Below are 15,872 nucleotides of genomic sequence, written 5' to 3'. Positions count from 1 at the left end.
GTTCTATTCTACACCTTTTTTTTCATTGCCCCATTCTAAATCTAAAGATACTGTGCCCAGGTTTCGAATGGAAACTCTTCATTCCATTGTCCTGGCTATGCGCCCTGGGGACTTAATGGTGTTTCTGGATATACAGGATGCATACCTCAATGTACCTATAACACCCTGTCATCAACAATCTCTCCGGTTTGCTATCCATCAGCATTTCCAGTTCCAGGTCCTAACCTTTGGTCTTTCCACAACCCCCAGGGTGTTTACTAAACTAATGCCAATGATGGATACTCATCTTCAAAGACAGGGAATATGTATACGCCCTTACCTGGACGACCACCTTCTTTTGGCACATTCTCCAGAGGTCCTCCACCATCATCATCTACAGGTGACAATGTAATTTCTTCACGGGTGGCTGATCAATTGGACCAAGTCTTTTCTATTCACTCAGCAATGCAGACCCTGGGCTCCGTGGTATCCGCCTTCGACATGGTGGAATACGGACAATTCTACTCCAGGACTCTCCAATGCCTAATACTCGCCAGGTGGAATGGACAACCCCAGCAGATTAAGTCTCAGACAATGGTTCTGCCACGGTAAGTCCAAACACCCCTCTCCTGGTGGCTTCACACTCTCAACCTGAACAAGGGTCGCCTGTTCTGGATTCCACACTGGGTCCTTCTCACGATGGATGCCAGCCTCCATGGGTGGGTAGCTGTCGCGGGTAGTCATTCCTTTCAGGGCCACTGATCCTCAACAGAAAGGGATCTTCCTATCAACGTCCTGGAACTTCGAGCAATTTACAGGGCACTTCAGATGGCGCAGGAGCTTCTTCTCGTTTCTCATGTGCAAGTACAGTCAGACAACGCTACAACAGTAGCTTATATCAATTAGCAAGGAGGCACTTGCAGTGCCGCAGCGATGAAGAAGGTTACACAGATTCTTGCCTGGGCAGAATTCCATCTTCCAGCCATCTCTGCGATCTTTCTCCCATTGGTCCTCAACTGGGAAGCAGATTTTCTCAGTTGACAAGATACGCACGCCGGCGAGTGGTATCTACACCCAATTGTCTTTCAGCTTCTTGTGAAAAATGGGGTCTCCCAGATGTGGACCTCATGGCCTCCAGACACAACTACAAGCTACCATTGTACAAAGCAGGACATGAGATCCAGATGCAGCCTTTGTGGATGCACTAACAGTCTCGTGTAACTTTTGTCAATATACAAGAAGAGGGGTCCAAAAGCGGTCTCTTGATAGGTAGGGTAAAGTTCCCTTTCTCTGGCTTTGGTGATCACTCCTGACAGGTATCCACCATTTCTCAGAAGCAAGATTAGGAACAAGACAAAGTATTAAATCGAGGCCAAATTTATATTGATAATGTTGGTTATATCCAGCCACTCACCTCAAAGAAGTGAGGCACGTACACATAAAGGTATCTGCAATGGGAACACTTTTAGGAATAAAACCAAGGATATAGGTCCACCCACATGATAACCCCTCGAAATAGGCACTCACCCTGACCAGGTGTAGGTGTTCCTCAAAAGGTATTTTTACGGTGGCTCCCTATTCTTAGTAGGTTCCTCCCATAATGAAGCAGAGCAATTCGTATTCCTCAGAAGAATGCAATTTTTATGCCAAAACGCAGTCTTTAAAAAGTTTGCGGTTGATCCGGAAGTTAAAACATTTATTTTCCAAGTACACATGAAAAACAGCTAAAAATGTACTGAAAAACTTTCCAAAGATCATAAGGAAAAAATAGTAACACCTCTGCACTTTCTCACCCAGACAGGGTTGGCTGGTTTAAACCGTCCCTGGTATTAGTCCACTTTCTTGTTGCTTGTGGTCTTCAAGTTGTCACGATCCGGGTATCTGGACGCCATTACTTACCCTTCAGATGCCTTCTAAGGCTGGCTCAGCGTTCCAGGACCGGATCCCATCTGTCATACTGATGTACACATTCCTGCCTCCTCTCCTGTCACTCTGAGACGCGGTCACCGCAACGCCTGTAACATCCGGAATGGCGTCTCCCGCGGCCTCCGCCGCTGTTCCTGAGTTTCTGCATGCAGAGTGTCAGAGTGGTGATTACGTCAGCCGCGGCCTCCGCTTTGCCCGCGTGGTTAAGTGTGCACTTATCAGTCTGGCGTCTCCTGTCTCCTGTGGCCGGCGCCGCCATTACTGTTTTAATTCCCACATGGATTACAAACCAAACATCCCTCCAAGTGTCTGCATGGGCGCAGCCATCTTGGATTCTGTCACCTGTTCATTTCCACCAATCTGTTGTTACCATTGTAAATCTGCATAATTGCCTAGCCAATCCCTTCCTTGCTGCAGGTATAAGTATTCTGTGCCTGAGCAAGGAAGGCGTCAGTGCTTTGGTTGTCAAACCTAGTTCCAGTTTGCCTCTCTCCTGTGGTTGTTTTCCAGGTTCCAGTTCCTATCTCCAAACCTCCACTAAAGAGACCCGCACCAGCATTCCACCTGCGGTGTAGCCTGACTCTCCTATCCATTTGGATTCATCTGCTTCCAGCTACAGATCCACCTGCTTTCAGCATCCAGCTTCCAGCAGAGGTCAGCTCTTCTTAAAGTGCCGGTACCCTTTTCTTCAGATTATCATTTATCACCGGCATTATTATTTCACCGCTCTCAAGCTCCAAACATCACTTTCATATTTCATCGCTCTCAAGCTACATTTATTATTTAACTGGTTCCAGCCAGTATTCACTCCGTGTCAACATCAGTCTGGTTTCAGCCAGTATCCACAGCAGCCGTTTTACCCACAGCAGCCCAGCTTTTCCTGGAACACCAGCTGGTACGATCCTGGGCTATTTCCATTGCTACAGTCGGGCCTGGTAAGGACTTTCCACCTAGAAGATTATTAAGAACTATCTCATACTACCAGAGCCCTGTGGTCCTTGCCACCCTGTAGTACCCAGGAACTGTATTATTTCCCTGCTGAGTTTTATGTTTTCTTATTTGCTGCTGTGTTACGGAGTATGTCATAATAAACATCATTGACTTTTATCCTGGTTGTCGTGGTCACGCCTTCGGGCAGTTATTCTACATGTTACTTACATGTCTAGGGGTCTGATACAACCTCCCAGGTTCCGTTACATCTCAGCCCCTACAACTGAGGCTGCCTCCCGTCAGCTCAGTCCCTCAGTTGTGACAGTAAGCACTGACCATATGAATCCAGCCGGAGACCAGGATCAAGCGGCCAGGCCGATGCAAGAACTGGCAGCCCGACTTGAACATCAGGAGGCTGCACAGGGCCACATCGTCCGCTGTCTCCAGGATCTCTCTACTCGGCTGGATGGGATTCAGACAACCCTCCGTGGATCAGACGCGCCCGGTGCGTCAACCACAGTGACTCCAGCTATAACCCCACCCACCTTACCCATTTCTGCTCCACGTCTTCATCTTCCAACGCCAGCAAAATTTGACAGATCTCCAAGATTCTGCAGGGGATTTCTCAACCAGTGTGAGATTCAGTTTGAGCTACAACCTGGCAATTTTCCCAGTGACCGTACAAAAATTGCCTACATTATCTCTCTTCTCAGTGGCTCAGCCCTTGATTGGGCATCACCGTTATGGGAGAGGTCCGACACCCTGCTATCCTCCTACACTGCATTCGTGTCAACATTCAGGCGTATCTTCGACGAGCCAGGCCGGGTAACTTCAGCTTCATCTGAGATTCTCCGTTTACGCCAGGGATCACGTACTGTAGGACAATATCTTATACAGTTCCAGATCCTGGCATCCGAACTGGCATGGAACGACGAGGCCCTGTATGCTGCATTCTGGCATGGCTTATCTGAGCGTATTAAAGATGAGTTAGCTACCAGAGACTTACCTTCCAAGTTAGATGAGCTAATCTCACTCTGCACGAAAGTTAGTTTACGTTTCAGAGAGAGAGCAACTGAGCGTGGAAGATCATCTGCTCCAAAATTTTCTGCTCCTCCTCCTCGCCAACTGTCACCATCTAAAGACGAGCCCATGCAAATTGGCCGTTCCCGTTTAACTCCTGCTGAGCGCCGAAGACGTCTCTCTGAGTCTCTTTGTCTTTACTGTGCAGCTCCGTCTCACACCATCAATGCCTGTCCCGAACGTCCGGGAAAACTCCAAACCCTAGCTCGCCCAGGAGAGGGCCGGCTAGGAGTAATGATCTCCTCTCCATCTCCTCATGATTGTAATCTCCCAGTGTCGCTCCAAATTGCTCAACGTTATCGGAACGTCATTGCCCTCCTTGATTCCGGAGCAGCTGGGAACTTTATTACCGAAGCCTATGTTAAACGGTGGTCCCTACCCACCGAGAGACTTCCTTCGTCCATCTCCTTAACTGCCGTGGATGGCAGCAAGATTTTTGATGCAGTTATTTCCCTAAGGACTCTACCAGTTCATCTGAGAGTGGGAGTTCTTCATTCCGAATGTATTTCTTTTTTAGTGATTCCAAGAGCCACACATCCTGTGGTCCTGGGCCTTCCATGGCTCCGTCTTCACAATCCATCTATTGATTGGACGACTACGCAGATTCTGGCATGGGGTCCCTCCTGTGCTGAGACATGTTTGTTTAAAGTATTGCCTGTCTGTTCTTCCTCCCCCAGGTCGTCTGATGTTCCACCTCCTCCATATCAAGATTTCACGGATGTGTTCAGTAAGGCTTCTGCTGATATCCTTCCTCCTCATAGAGAATGGGACTGCCCGATTGATCTCGTTCCAGGGAAGGTTCCACCTCGAGGCCGAACTTACCCGGTGTCTCTGCCTGAGACGCATTCTATGGAGGAATACATTAAAGAGAACCTAGCAAAATGGTTCATTCGACCTTCCTCTTCTCCAGCCGGCGCAGGCTTCTTTTTCGTAAAGAAAAAAGATGGTGGTCTGCGGCCGTGCATTGACTACAAAGGTCTGAACGACATTACCATCAAGAACCGCTATCCACTACCCCTGATTACTGAGCTCTTTGATAGAGTTAGCGGAGCTACCATCTTCACAAAGCTGGACTTGAGAGGTGCATACAATCTCATCCGGATCCGTGAGGGTGACGAGTGGAAGACCGCCTTTAACACCCGTGACGGACATTATGAGTACCTCGTCATGCCCTTCGGATTGAGCAATGCTCCAGCTGTCTTCCAGCATTTTGTCAATGAGATCTTCAGAGACATTTTATACCGTCATGTCGTGGTCTATCTAGATGATATCCTTATTTTTGCCAACAATTTAGAGGAACATCGTTTTTGGGTAAAAGAGATTCTGTCCCGTCTCCGTGTCAATCATCTCTATTGCAAATTAGAGAAATGCGTCTTTGAAGTCAAGTCCATTCCGTTTCTAGGTTACATTGTGTCCGGTTCCGGACTAGAGATGGATCCTGAGAAACTACAAGCAATCCAGAATTGGCCGATACCCTTAACCCTCAAAGGGGTCCAGAGGTTCTTAGGGTTCGCCAATTATTACAGAAAGTTTATACGAGACTTTTCCACCATTGTGGCGCCTATTACTGCTTTAACTAAGAAGGGTGCTAACCCGTCCAAGTGGTCTGAAGAAGCTACGCGAGCTTTTCATCTCTTAAAACAACGGTTCATCTCTGCACCAGTTCTGAAACAGCCCGACATCGACTCTCCTTTCATCTTAGAGGTGGATGCATCCTCCGTTGGAGTAGGAGCGGTGTTATCTCAGAGGGCTAAAGATGGCCATTTACATCCTTGCAGTTTCTTCTCCCGGAAGTTCTCCCCAGCGGAGCGCAACTATGCCATTGGCGACCAGGAGTTGCTAGCCATCAAGCTCACTCTAGAGGAGTGGAGATATCTGTTGGAGGGAGCTTCTCATTCAATCACCATACTTACAGACCACAAGAACCTTTTATATCTGAAAGGCGCACAATGTCTCAACCCTCGTCAGGCCAGATGGGCACTTTTCTTTTCCAGGTTCGACTTTAAACTCCAGTTCTGTCCGGGCTCTCAGAATCGCAAGACCGATGCCCTTTCCCGCTCATGGGAGCAAGAAAATGAGTCAGAGTCTTCAGACAAGCATCCTATTATCAATCCGTTGGCATTCTCCACGGTAGGGATGGACTCTACGCCCCCACTAGGGAAAAGTTTTGTGAAGCCGGTACTGAGGAAGAAGCTCATGCATTGGGCCCATGCTTCCCGTTTTGCCGGACATACAGGTATCCAAAAAACCCTGGAGTTTATCTCTAGGTCCTATTGGTGGCCAACTCTGAGAAAGGACGTCATGGAGTTTATTGCATCTTGCCCAAAGTGTGCCCAACATAAAGTATCCTGCCAGTTGCCTGCGGGGCAACTGGTTCCACTATCCGTTCCCCGTCGACCATGGACCCATTTGTCGATGGATTTCATTACAGACTTACCCATGTGCAACAAGTTCAATACCATCTGGGTGGTAGTTGACCGGTTCACCAAGATGGCACACTTCATTCCTCTCACCGGTCTTCCGTCAGCTTCCAAGTTGGCTCAAGTGTTCATACAAGAGATCTTCCGACTTCACGGTCTGCCTGAAGAAATTATCTCAGATCGAGGAGTTCAATTCACAGCCAAATTCTGGCGAAGTTTATGTCAAGTCCTCCAAGTCAAACTAAAGTTTTCCACGGCTTACCATCCTCAGACCAATGGTCAAACTGAGAGGGTGAATCAGGACTTGGAGGCCTTCCTCCGCATCTATGTGTCTTCCTCTCAAGATGACTGGGTTCAATTACTTCCCTGGGCCGAGTTCTGTCATAACAATCAGTATCATTCCTCATCTTCTTCAACACCATTCTTCACCAACTTTGGATTCCACCCTAAAGTCCCTGAATTCCAACCGCTCCCAGCAACTTCTGTTCCAGCAGTGGATATCACCTTGCATCAGTTTGCAAACAACTGGAAGAGTGTACGAGCAGCTCTGCTCAAGGCATCGTTCAGGTATAAGAAGTTTGCGGACAAGAAGCGTAGAGCGGTTCCTGCTCTCAAGGTGGGTGATCGGGTATGGTTATCCACGAAGAATTTGAGGTTAAGAGTTCCCAGTATGAAGTTTGCACCTCGCTACATTGGTCCTTTCAAAATTGAGCAAGTCATCAATCCTGTTGCTTACAGACTTCAGTTACCTCCCTTCTTAAAAATACCCAGGACATTCCATGTTTCCCTGTTGAAACCGCTGATCCTGAATCGGTTTCATTCCTCACTTCCTCCAACTCCGAAAGTCCAAACTCAACGAGGCGTTGAGTATGAAGTGGCCAAGATCCTGGACTCACGTCACCGTTACGGTCAACTACAGTATCTTATTGACTGGAAGGGTTACGGCCCTGAGGAACGCTCATGGACCAATGCTTCTGATGTCCATGCTCCTGCCTTGGTCCGGAGATTCCATTCCAAGTTTCCTCAAAAGCCAAAGAAGTGTCCTGGGGCCACTCCTAAAGGGGGGGGTGCTGTCACGATCCGGGTATCTGGATGCCATTACTTACCCTTCAGATGCCTTCTAAGGCTGGCTCAGCGTTCCAGGACCGGATCCCATCTGTCATACTGATGTCCACATTCCTGCCTCCTCTCCTGTCACTCTGAGATGCGGTCACCGCAACGCCTGTAACATCCGGAATGGCGTCTCCCGCGGCCTCCGCCGCTGTTCCTGAGTTTCTGCATGCAGAGTGTCAGAGTGGTGATTACGTCAGCCGCGGCCTCCGCTGTGCCCGCGTGGTTAAGTGTGCACTTATCAGTCTGGCGTCTCCTGTCTCCTGTGGCCGGCGCCGCCATTACTGTTTTAATTCCCACATGGATTACAAACCAAACTTCCCTCCAAGTGTCTGCATGGGCGCAGCCATCTTGGATTCTGTCACCTGTTCATTTCCACCAATCTGTTGTTACCATTGTAAATCTGCATAATTGCCTAGCCAATCCCTTCCTTGCTGCAGGTATAAGTATTCTGTGCCTGAGCAAGGAAGGTGTCAGTGCTTTGGTTGTCAAACCTAGTTCCAGTTTGTCTCTCTCCTGTGGTTGTTTTCCAGGTTCCAGTTCCTATCTCCAAACCTCCACTAAAGAGACCCGCACCAGCATTCCTCCTGCGGTGTAGCCTGACTCTCCTATCCATTTGGATTCATCTGCTTCCAGCTACAGATCCACCTGCTTTCAGCATCCAGCTTCCAGCAGAGGTCAGCTCTTCTTAAAGTGCCGGTACCCTTTTCTTCAGATTATCATTTATCACCGGCATTATTATTTCACCGCTCTCAAGCTCCAAACATCACTTTCATATTTCATCGCTCTCAAGCTACATTTATTATTTAACTGGTTCCAGCCAGTATTCACTCCGTGTCAACATCAGTCTGGTTTCAGCCAGTATCCACAGCAGCCGTTTTACCCACAGCAGCCCAGCTTTTCCTGGAACACCAGCTGGTACGATCCTGGGCTATTTCCATTGCTACAGTCGGGCCTGGTAAGGACTTTCCACCTAGAAGATTATTAAGAACTATCTCATACTACCAGAGCCCTGTGGTCCTTGCCACCCTGTAGTACCCAGGAACTGTATTATTTCCCTGCTGAGTTTTATGTTTTCTTATTTGCTGCTGTGTTACGGAGGTCCTTCCTCAGGGTGAGTATACTTGGAAAATAAATGTTTTAACTTCTGAATCAACCGTAAACTTTTTAAAGACTGTTTTGGAATAAAAAGTGCATTCTTTTGTGGAATACAAATTGTTTTGCTTCATTATGGGAGGAACCTACTAAGAATAGGGAGCCACCGCAAAGATACCTTTTGAAGAACATCTACACCTGGTCAGGGTGAGTATCTACTTTGATGTGGGTGGACCTATATCCTTGGACCTATATCCTTGGTTTTATTCCTAGAAGTGTTCCCATTGCAGATACCTTTATGTGTACGTACCTCACTTCTTTGAGGTGAGTGGCTGGATATAACCAACATTATCAATATAAATTTGGCCTTGATTTAATACTTTGTCTTGTTCCTCCTCTTGCTTCTGAGAAATGGTGGATACCTGTCAGGAGTGATAACCAGAGCTAGAGAAAGAACTTTACCCTACCTATCAAGAGACAGCGCTTTTGGACCACTCTTGTGTATTGTTTGTATTGTGTATGTGTGGTGGTGGTGCCCCTAAGTGTGGACCTTAGCTGCAATCTGAGGGCGCAGGTTATTTTGTCTGTTTTTTTGCATTTTGTCTGGCTTAGCTCTTTCCTCCCGAATCTCTTCTTTCCAGAATAGTACGCTAATTCAAAGAGTAAGGCGGCAGCATGGCCCAGTCGCCATTGATTCACAGATCTCCAGTGCCTTTCCATAGACATGCCCTTACTGATTCCAACCAAATCAGTTATCACAGACTTCCTGTGTACACCCGGACCTAGCTCACTTATCTTTAACAATGTGACTTGAGTCATCCATTCTAAGGGATAAAGTGTTTTCCAGTGCGGTCATTCAAACCATGTTTCATGCTCAGAAACCGGCATCAGCCCGCATTTATTACCATGTCTGGCACTCTTACTTTCAGTGGTGTGCTCATTGCCACTATGATCCTTTGGTATTTGGGGTTCTAGACTTCTAGCATCTCTACAAGTGGGTGTCACCCATGGGTTCCTGTCTTGGATCTCTTAAAGTTTAGGCCTCTGCTCTTCTGGTTTCAGAAAATACTTGCTCCTTTACCAGACGTATGTACCTACCTGCAGGTGGTACTCCGGACTTAACCTCCCTTTCTTCCTCCAGTGGCTCCTTGAAATTTGTCCTTGGATCTTCGGGCCTTGCAACAGCCTCCTTTTGAGCCATTGGATACTGTAGACCTCAAATTGTCGACTACGGTGTAGTCCCGCCTTTTTGAATTTTCATCATGACAGGGCTTTCCTACGTACTAAGCAGGGATACCAACCTAAGGTGGTCTCCAAGTTTCATATCAACGAGCCAGTTGTGGTACCGGCCTTCCAAGAACATGACCTTTCACAAGAAGAAACCTCATTTGACATGGTCTGTGCTCTAATGATCTATGTGGACCATACTAGTTCCTTTAGGAAAACAGATTCATTGTTTATTCTCTATGGATTCCACAAGTGGGGTTGGCCAGCCAATAAACAAACATAGGCACATTGGTTCCTCGTGGCCATCTCACAGGCTTACACACAGACTGATCTTCCATTTCCAAGTATTGTCTATGGCCCTCATTCCGAGTTGTTCGCTCGCAAGCTGCTTTTAGCAGCTTTGCACACGCTAAGCCGCCGCCTACTGGGAGTGAATCTTAGCATAGTAAAATTGTGAACGAAAGATTAGCAAAATTGCGAATAGACACTTATTAGCAGTTTCTGAGTAGCTCCACACTTACTCGGCATCTGCCATCAGTTCAGTGCTTGTCGTTCCTGGCTTGACGTCACAAACACACCCAGCGTTCGCCCAGACACTCCTCCGTTTCTCCGGCCACTCCCGCGTTTTTCCCAGAAACTGTAGCGTTTTTTCACACACTCCCATAAAACGACCAGTTTCCGCCCAGAAACACCCACTTCCTGTCAATCACATTACGATCACCAGAACGAAGAAAAAACCTCGTAATGCCGTGAGTAAAATACCTAACTGCATATCAAATTTACTTGGCGCAGTTGCACTGCGGACATTGCGCATGCGCATTAGCGACTAATCACTCCATTGCGACAAAAAAATAACGAGCGAACAACTCGGAATGAGGGCCAATGCTCACTCTACTCGCTCTATGTAGTGATGGGAAATCTAGTTCAGTTATGTGATTAGTTCATTATGATCTAGTTCACTCAAAAGATTCGTTCAGAAGATTAGTTCATGTAGTTCATTTAGTTCATCATTTCACTCACTGACTCTGAGATTGAAAGGAGTGATTATATTTAGAACTAGTCTAGACTATTACACATAGAGTAGGTATTTCTAATACTAGCTCATTGTAGGAGTTATAATCTTTATCAAATAATCAGATATGTTTAAGATGTCAGTTTTTTTTATTTTTAAGAAAAGCAATAACTTATATAGCAACCTTATAGTGACATATGTATCTCTGCAATATTAATCTCATTGTTCGTACTCCTTTTTACTTCATAATATGCAACTGAAAGACCCAAATTCAGAGTAATGTCATAAGTCACTTTTCTCATACGTCCTAGAGGATGCTGGGGTCACCATTAGAACCATGGGGGTATAGACAGGATCCGCAGGAGACATGGGTCCTTTAAGACTTTCAAAGGGTGTGAACTGGCTCCTCCCTCTATGCCCCTCCTCCAGACTCCAGTTTTAGAATTGTGCGTTTCTCTGAAAAAGACTTGTTAGGTTTTTTATGTTCAGGGAGGCTGCTGGCAACAGTATCCCTGCTTCGTGGGACTTAGGGGAGAGAAGTATGACCCACTTCCAGTGAGTTCAAGGGCTCTGCTTCTAGCTACAGGACACCATTAGCTCCTGAGGGTGCTGATCGCTGGGTACGCCTAGATGCTCACTCCCGCAGCCAGCCGTCACCCCCTTACAGAGCCAGAAGTCAGAAGACAGGTGAGTAGCAGAAGAAAGACTTCCTCAGTGACGGCTTTCTGAGGTACAGCGCATCATACGGAACGCTGCGCGCCATGCTCCAACACATAACAGGCACCGCAGGGTGCAGGGCGTGGGGGGGGGGGGGACGGCGCCCTGGGTAGCATAAAATCCTCTTTTGACACTGGCACATAAGGGCATATAGTGCGGTGGCACTGTCCTAACCCCCGCCAGTATAAAAATTTAGTACTCTACACTGAGGAGAAGCGCGCCATTGCGGAGGCGGGACTTCTTCCTCAGTCAGCCACACACTACTCGGTGCCATTTTTCCCTCCTTCCATGCAAGGACACTGATCCTTCCTTCACCACTGTGTCAGGGTGCAACAAGGGGGGCGAAGTTGAATTAGTGCTGTGTATATTTAAGTATATACTGTTATATGAATAAACGCTGCAGGTCTGTGGGCAAACTTTGTTGTACAGTTCTCTGCTACTAACGCTGGGTTGTGAGCTGGCAAAATCCTCTCTATGTCCCTTGACAGATCTTCTGGTTCATAAACATGAATGAGAGTTCACACAGCTGTGTGACATGTGCAGTCCCTCTGTTACGACTCGGCACATTACTCCTCTGATTAAAGGATCTGTCCTCTATAAGCCCCGGAGTGTCTGTGGGGTGTTTGCACATGTATGTAGCATGTCTGACCGGGTGGTCTTCCCCTGAGGAAATTTTAGTAGGGACACGGATGTATGTATGTATGTGTGTGTGTGTATATATATATATATATATATATATATATACACACACCGTATATACTCGAGTATAAGCCGACTTTTTCAGCACTTTTTTTTGTGCTGAAAAGCCACTTCGGCTTATACTCGAGTCAGGATTTAGGAGGGACACGGAGGGCACAGCGCGCGGCTCCCCTGTGTCCCTCCTGCGTGTCCGGCGGCAGCGTCGTGTGTGTGTCAAAGGAAGTGCACGAACCGGCACTTCCTTTAACACATACACCCCGCTGCCGCCGGACACGCAAGAGGGACAAAGGAGAGCCGCGCGCTGTGCCCTCCGTGTCCCTCCTTCAGAAGACAGCGCGGGAGCGACGGAGGGTAAGTATCTAGCACTGCGGGGCATATCTGCACACCTGGCACTGTGGGGCATATCTGGCACACCTGGCACTGTGGGGCATATCTGGCACACCTGGTACTGTGGGGCATATCTGGCACAGTGGGGCATAGCTGGCACTGTGGGGCACATCTGACACTGTGGGGCATATCTGGTACATCTGGCACTGTGGGGCATATCTGGCACTGTGGGGCATATCTGGCACTGTGGGGCATATCTGGCACATCTGCCACTGTGGCGCATATCTAGCACTGTGGGGCATATCTGGCACTATGAGGTCTATGTACGGGTAGAGCTGCATTTCCCACCCTAGGCTTATACTCGAGTCAATAAGTTTTCCTAGGTTTTTGTGGTAAAATTAGGTGCCTCGGCTTATATTCGGGTCGACTTATACTCGAGTATATACGGTATATATATATATATATATATATATGCGTGTGTGTGTGTGTATATATATATTTCTCTGACGTCCTAGTGGATGCTGGGACTCCGTAAGGACCATGGGGAATAGCGGCTCCGCAGGAGACAGGGCACAAAATAAAAGCTTAAGGATCAGGTGGTGTGCACTGGCTCCTCCCCCTATGACCCTCCTCCAAGCCTCAGTTAGATTTTTGTGCCCGGCCGAGAAGGGTGCAATCTAGGTGGCTCTCCTGAGCTGCTTAGAATAAAAGTTTAGTTTAGGATTTTTTATTTTCAGTGAGTCCTGCTGGCAACAGGCTCACTGCATCGTGGGACTAAGGGGAGAAGAAACGGACTCACCTGAGTGCAGAGTGGATCGGGTTTCTTAGGCTACTGGACATTAGCTCCAGAGGGACGATCACAGGTTCAGCCTGGATGGGTCACCGGAGCCGCGCCGCCGTCCCCCTTACAGAGCCAGAAGAGACGAAGAGGTCCGGTGAAATCGGCGGCAGAAGACGATCCTGTCTTCAGACTAAGGTAGCGCACAGCACCGCAGCTGTGCGCCATTGCTCTCAGCACACTTCACACTGAGGGTGCAGGGCGCTGGGGGGGGAGCGCCCTGAGACGCAATATTACAGTATATACCTTAGGTGGCTAAAAAGAATACATCACATATAGCTCCTGGGCTATATGGATGTATTTTACCCCTGCCATTTTACACAGAAAAAGCGGGAGATAAGGACGTCGTGAAGGGGCGGAGCCTATCTCCTCAGCACACAAGCGCCATTTTCCCTCACAGCTCCGCTGGAAGGACGGCTCCCTGACTCTCCCCTGCAGTCCTGCTTCAGAATCAGGGTAAAAAAGAGAAGGGGGGGGCACGTTTGGCAGCAAATAAATATATTAACAGCAGCTATAAGGGAGTAACACTTATATAAGGTTATCCCTGTATATATATATAGCGCTGGGTGTGTGCTGGCAGACTCTCCCTCTGTCTCTCCAAAGGGCTAAGTGGGGTCCTGTCCTCTATCAGAGCATTCCCGGTGTGTGTGCTGTGTGTCGGTACGCGTGTGTCGACATGTATGAGGAGGAAAATGAGGTGGAAGCGGAGCAGTTGCCTGTGTTAGTGATGTCACCCCCTAGGGAGTCGACACCTGACTGGATGATTGTATTTAAACAATTAAGTGATAATGTCAGCAATTTGCAAAAAACTGTTGACGACATGAGACAGCCGGCAAATCAATTAGTGCCTGTCCAGGCGTCTCAGACACCGTCAGGGGCCCTAAAACGCCCGTTACCTCAGTGGGTCGACACAGACCCAGACACAGATACTGAGTCTAGTGTCGACGGTGACGAGACAAACGTGATGTCCAGCAGGGCCACACGTTACATGATCACAGCAATGAAAGAGGCATTGAACCTTTCTGACACTACAAGTACCACAAAGAAGGGTATTATGTGGGGGGTGAAAAAACTACCAATAGTTTTTCCTGAGTCAGATGAAATAAATGAGGTGTGTGATAAAGCGTGGGGTTTCCCCGATAAAAAACAGCTAATTTCTAATAAATTATTAGCACTATATCCTTTCCCGCCAGAGGTTAGGACGCGCTGGGAAACACCCCCTAGGGTAGATAAGGCGCTCACACGTTTATCTAAACAAGTAGCGTTACCGTCCCCTGATACGGCCACCCTCAAAGAACCGGCTGATAGAAGACTGGAAAATATCCTAAAGAGTATATACACACATACTGGTGTTATACTGCGACCAGCAATCGCCTCAGCCTGGATGTGTAGTGCTGGAGTCGCATGGTCGGATTCCCTGACTGAGAATATTGATACCCTGGATAGGGACAGTATTTTGTTAACTATAGAGCATTTAAAGGATGCATTGCTATATATGCGTGATGCACAGAGGGATATTTGCACCCTGGCATCAAGAGTCAGTGCTATGTCCATCTCTGCCAGAAGAGCGTTATGGACGCGACAGTGGTCAGGGGATGCAGATTCCAAACGGCACATGGAAGTATTGCCGTATAAAGGGGAGGAGTTATTTGGGGCTGGTCTATCGGACCTGGTGGCCACGGCAACGGCTGGAAAATCCACCTTTTTGCCCCAGGTCACTTCACATCAACAGAAAAAGACACCGTCTTTTCAAACTCAGTCCTTTCGTTCCCATAAATACAAGCGAGCAAAAGGCCACTCTTTTCTGCCCCGGGGCAGAGGAAGGGGAAAAAGACTGCACCATGCAGCCGCTTCCCAGGAGCAGAAGCCCTCCTCTGCTTCTGCCAAGTCTTCAGCATGACGCTGGGGCTTTACAAGCAGACTCAGATATGGTGGGGGCCCGTCTCAAGAATTTCAACGCGCAGTGGGCTCACTCGCAAGTGGATCCCTGGATTCTACAGGTAGTATCACAGGGGTACAAACTGGAATTCGAGGCGTTTCCCCCTCATCGGTTCCTGAAGTCTGCTTTACCAAAGTCTCCCTCCGACAGGGAGGCAGTTTTGGAAGCCATTCACAAGCTGTATTCCCAGCAGGTGATAATCAAGGTACCCCTCTTACAACAGGGAAAGGGGTATTATTCCACGCTGTTTGTGGTACCGAAGCCGGACGGCTCGGTGAGACCAATCTTAAATCTGAAATCTTTGAACACTTACATAAAAAGGTTCAAATTCAAGATGGAGTCACTCAGAGCAGTGATAGCGAACCTGGAAGAAGGGGACTATATGGTGTCTCTGGACATCAAAGATGCTTATCTCCACGTCCCAATATACCCTTCTCACCAAGGGTACCTCAGGTTTGTAGTACAAAACTGTCATTATCAGTTTCAGACGCTGCCGTTTGGATTGTCCACGGCACCTCGGGTCTTTACCAAGGTAATGGCCGAAATGATGATTCTTCTACGAAGAAAAGGCAT

General features: G+C 47.9%; 1 protein-coding gene and 1 non-coding gene across 2 annotated transcripts in view; both read left to right on the top strand.

Moving 5' to 3' along the window:
* FOXRED2 (FAD dependent oxidoreductase domain containing 2) overlaps positions 1-15,872 on the top strand; it is an 804,453-nt gene that overhangs the window by 160,750 nt on the left and 627,831 nt on the right. The window lies entirely within an intron of this gene.
* On the top strand, positions 11,985-12,076 carry LOC134959614 (small nucleolar RNA U13). The gene has a single exon (XR_010187621.1). It is a non-coding gene; the product is annotated as a small nucleolar RNA U13 (small nucleolar RNA).

Source organism: Pseudophryne corroboree, chromosome 9 (assembly GCF_028390025.1).
Source record: "Pseudophryne corroboree isolate aPseCor3 chromosome 9, aPseCor3.hap2, whole genome shotgun sequence".
NCBI classification, from domain to species: Eukaryota; Metazoa; Chordata; class Amphibia; order Anura; family Myobatrachidae; genus Pseudophryne; species Pseudophryne corroboree.
The sequence above is the reverse complement of the archived record's forward strand: the minus strand, read 5'-3'. Positions and strand labels throughout refer to the sequence as shown.